The 5,000-nt window shown below is 56.2% G+C and overlaps 1 pseudogene; it reads right to left on the bottom strand.

Moving 5' to 3' along the window:
• Positions 1 to 5,000, bottom strand: part of LOC143175646 (large subunit ribosomal RNA) — a 10,269-nt pseudogene that overhangs the window by 2,389 nt on the left and 2,880 nt on the right.

Here is a 5,000-nt window from a genome sequence, read left to right as displayed (position 1 = left end):
GCGTTCTGCGTTATACATAGGGCATTCGAATAACAGGTGGCTGGGTGTCTCGTTGGGGGCGCCGCAGCGGCAGCGGGGGCTATCGGCTAGCCCTCTGCTGTGGAGTTTGTCCGCGAAGTCACCGTGTCCCGAGATGATCTGGGATATGTAATGGTTCAAAGAGAACCATCCCATGCTCATCCGCTGCCTCACGCACGGCAGGAAGCGGTGGGTGTATCTGCCGTGGGCAGAGTCATCCCAGCGCTCCTGCCATACGCTAAGCAGGGACTCGGAGGCTTGTTCCTCGACGGGGTCCTCCACAGCGCCGCCCGCTGCGGGGGCGGGAGTTCGCGCATCATACAGGGCTGCCGCTCGTCTGATAACGAGGTCAACCGGAGGAGCACCAGCGATTATGTGTAGAGCGTCGGTAGATACTGTCCTATAGGCTTTGGTGGTACGCAGGAGAGCGTACCTTTGCGCCCTTAGGAGTTCTGAGGCTGAGGTCTTATTTACCAGGTCGCTCCACGCGGGGGCGGCGTACGTGGCGATTGGCAGGAAAAGTCCCTTGTATAGAACATCTAGGGACTCGTATTTGAGTCCCCAGTTCCTGCGGGCTATGGCGGCCATGGAGTTATATTTCTCGGCGCACTTCGACCTGATTTTCCGGGCGTGCGTCCGGATCCTCAGGCCTTGATCGAGGTAGACGCCGAGATATTTTACGGTTTCGACCATACGTATTTGCCTCGATTGAATCTTAATTGTTGGGGGCCTTCGAATATCGAGATGACCACGGAAGAGGATCATCTCTGCTTTTTCCTGTGAAAGGGTCAGCTTCTCGGACTCGCACCATTTCTCAATGATGGTTGTCGCGTGCTGTCCCTTTTCCTGCAACTCGAGCCTGCTGTTTCCTGGGACGAGGATAAGGAGGTCGTCCGCGTAGGCGAACGCCTCTACGCCCTCGTTGGCCAGGGTGATCAGCAGGCTATCGAACACAAGGTTCCAGAGGCTGGGCCCTAAGATTGAGCCCTGAGGACAGCCTCTGGTTACCTGTTTCTCGACACGGGTCAATTTCCCTATCAGTGAGGCCGTACGGTCGTTGAGATAATCCGCGACGAGTCTATATAGGTTTCGCGGGCAGTTCCGCTCCTTGAGGCGAAAGAGGACGCTGGGCCACCATACGTTGTCGAACGCGCCCGAGATGTCGAACAAAATCGCAAGCGCGTATTTTGTCGTTGACCCCTCGAGCCCGCTGCGGACGGCGCGGATGGCGTCAGTCGTCGACCTTCCCTTTCGGAAGCCGAACTGCCTAGGGGAAGCATAGCCGGGGTGGAGAAAAATGGGCTCCAGCCTTTCGCGGATCAGCTTCTCCAGGGATTTCCCAACCACCGAGAGAAGGCAGATGGGCCTGTAGGAGCTGGCCGCAGACTCGTCCCTATCGGGGCTTTTGAGGAGGGCGCGTATCGAGCCATATTTCCATGGCTTCGGGAAGCTGCCTTGTGACAGGCAGCCGTTGAAGAGGGCTGAGATTTCGCTTATTAGGACCGGATAAGCGGCCTTAAGCATTCTGACCTCGATAAGGTCGGAACCTGGAGCTTTGCCATTGCGAATCGAGCCGATTGCATGGCAAATTTCCTGTTCCGTGAAGGGCGGAGTGTCTGGGGTATCCGGGGGGGTTACGCTCGCGGACCTTTTACGACGTTGACACTCGAGCGTGTCCGGGGCGTCGTCGGGAACAAGGGCGTGGAGGAGACTTAACGCGGTCTCCTCCCACGTGATAGTGGAACCGGACAGAACCGGGGAAGTGGCCAGGGCTTTGTCGGGGCTGATCTTTTTGACGCAGATTTTATACGCCGCTCCCCATGGGTTTTTCGCGCAGGATTCCGTTACGAAGTCCCGCCAGCTTGATCGCTTGGCGGTCTGAATTTCGTAGGAATACTTCCTGCGAATCTGAAGGTACGCGACGCGTTTCGCCTCCCTGATGGAAGGGTCCGACTCGACTTGGAAGGACTTCCGCATGCGGTAAGTTTTCTTCTTTAGCCGGGACAGGTTTTCCGTCCACCAGGGAACCGATTTCGGGAAAATTTTCTTTCTCGGGAGGGATTTTTGCGCAGCCGTAATGATTGCGTCTTGGAGGGACGCAGCTGAGGCCTCAATTGCAGATTTGCTGTCCAGCCGGGAATCGCGGAGGAGGCTGCTTTTGATTATTTCCAGGTTCGATTGGAATTTAGCCCAATCGGCCCTGGATGTATTAAATCTGGGGCTCGCGGAGGCGGGTCCCATTGTGGTGGGGGCCTTGTACGTGAAGGTGATCGCGTTGTGGTCGCTGGATGTCCAATTTTCATGGACCTTCCAGCTTCCTATGTGCCCGACGGTCGGTAGGCTTGACAGCGTTACATCTACGTTGGAGGATCCTTTATGGTTGCGGAATGTGGGGGCGTTACCGGGTTCGTTGAGAACTACTAGATTTTCCTGGGTTACGACCCATTCCAATTCTTCGCCTCGCGGATCGGTTGTGGTGCTGTGCCAAATCGAGGACTTCGCGTTGGCATCGGCAGCGATTATTAATCTCTGTCCGCGGAGGGAGCGGCATATTTGCGAGATTCTCGCCAGATATCTTTCGATATCGTGCGAGAATTTGAAATATACGCTAGCGAGGTACAGTTTCCCGAATGGTCCTGTTACCTCGATACACGTACAATAGTCGTCGCTGACATGCGACAGCTTAAGGGACTCGAGGTTGGGATTGCGTATCGCGATACCAGCCATGGCTCGGTTGCCAGGCTCCGCGCCCGTGACTGCCGTGCAATTCGTGAGGCCGATGAATTTGCCCTTCACGTTGTACGGCTCCTGCATGAACAGGATGTCGATATTCTTCTCCTCCATAATCCGGGACATTTCGAGGGAGACGATTTGGGATCCGCGCATGTTTAATTGTGCCAGTTTCAGGGTCTGGCTATGGGTACGACTATGGGCGTTATTCATAGTCGGTTTGTTGAAGGACCCGCTCTAGTGCCGCTTTATGCGCTGGGCATTGTTCCAGCTTAACGGAGTGCTTGTGCTCCTTGCCGGCCTTCCGGCAGTTGGAGCAGACGGGGGACTTGGTTTTGTTTGGGCACTCCTTGAAGGAGTGTCCTTCGGCGGCACAGTGTCCGCAAATTTCCTTAGGGGCGCGGCAGTACTTGGTCGTGTGCCCGAAGGATTGGCATTTATAGCAGCGCGTGGCTACAATGTAGTCCCTCGCGCGGCAATGTTCCCAGCCGATGTAGAGGATGCCCTTGTTCTTCATCAGTTCGCGGACTTTATTTGACACCTCGAAGATGACATTGCAGGTGTCCTTGTCTTTGGGTCCTGATTTGAAGGAGACCTTCGTTTGCTCCCTAACGACGGCCTTGTCCTTACCCTTGAAGTTTTGCTCGACGATCGCCTCGATCAGGGATCGGTCGTTTTCGGTCCGCGGTACGTTGTGCACAATCATTCTAGGGCTCGACTTTGGGGGCGCCGCTGCCGTGAAACCGGCTGACTTGAGCTTCGGGTGGGCGGAGAGGGTCGAGAGGTCGCATCCCTTTGCGGCCTCGATAATTATACCGTTCCCCTGGAGGAGACGGACGCTTCGGACCTGAAGCTTGCTGGCCTCCGGGGAGACCATCTCCAGGACGGCTTTCCGCGTTGCCGCTGAGTCGGCGTACGTTTTATTGTCGCTCGGGACGATTTTTATCACGTTCGGTTGCTCGCGTTTGGGGTTCGCGATCGATATTATTCGTTTGGGGATTTGGGCCTTTTCCGCCCAGGTCATTTCCCGTTGTGTCTCGGGTTTGCCGTTTGTCGCCGCGGGAGGGGTGGGGGCCAATCTGGGGGACCGCGGGGCCGCGGTGGGGGGGGCGCGTGTCGCGGTATGGTGGATTGTGGGGGCGGTGGCGCGGGAGAGAACCGCGGATTTGAGGGCCTTTATTTGGCCCTCGAGATTGCTCTTATCAACGAGCGCCTGGTTTAGTAGCTGGGTCAGCTCCGTTACCGCGTTGATTATCGCTGCCTTTACGCGGTTGTCAGCCTCGATTTTCGTGGCGATGCTTTCCATAATAATTTGGTTCAGGTGCTTGGACTTACCCACTGCTGCCTCGGTGGATCTGGGTCTGTCACTCTGCGGGGGCACCTCCTTTCTCGTGGGTGAAGCCTTCCCCCTCGCTGCAGTCTCCTCTGGTTTTGGGGCGGGCTCCGTTGCTGGTGGGACCTCGGTGGGTTTCTCCATTTTCAGCTGCTTTGCAGCCTTCGGCTTCGTCTTGCGCTTCTTTTTGGTGCGGACGGTTGTCCACTCCTTTCCTGCCTTGCCTGCCTTGTACGCATCCCTGATGGGGCTGTCGAGCTCTTCCGTTTCCTCGGAGCTAAAATAGGGGCTCGATTCGCCGCCGGCGTCGGAGTAATCCGACTCCGACCTTTCATCAGCCGGTCGCTTTCGCGACGCTCCCAGCATCTCGCCTCGCGGTCGAAGTTGACGGCGTGGCGGATGGGACTCGACTGGCTGCTTTCCTATTTGGCCGATGGCGGCGCTGCTGCGGCGAGGACTGCTTGCTGGCGGCGCCGTCGTTGACGCTGAGGGGAGCTGCTGGCGGCGTGTGACGTCAGAATATGGCCGCCAATATGGCCGCCAATATGGCGTCCAAGATGGCGTCGACAAATCTGTTGTCGTTGATACCGGGATATATATCGATGAATATCCTTAATTTGCGACAATTCACTAGAGATTATCACAACACTGTGTCCGAATGTTTTATTTACGCCACTGGCCGCGGCGATTCTACGATCCCGCGGTTATTAAGACGGGAACGAGTCTTCGAAATTTCAGGTGACGCCAGATGACGTCACCGACCGACGCTAACTCTATTTCCTCGGTAAATTCGGCCCTCGCTGACCGAATTTCACGATTCTTAGCACAGAATGCCCGGAATCACTTGCACTTCGCGTTTATACTTCGAAAATGGATTTCTCCTCGACGTTTACCACTTTTTTGGGCCTCGAAACACGGA

The sequence above is a fragment of the Nomia melanderi genome, unplaced genomic scaffold, assembly GCF_051020985.1.
Source record: "Nomia melanderi isolate GNS246 unplaced genomic scaffold, iyNomMela1 scaffold0150, whole genome shotgun sequence".
NCBI classification, from domain to species: domain Eukaryota; kingdom Metazoa; phylum Arthropoda; class Insecta; order Hymenoptera; family Halictidae; genus Nomia; species Nomia melanderi.
This window is presented reverse-complemented; position numbering and strand designations above follow the sequence as displayed.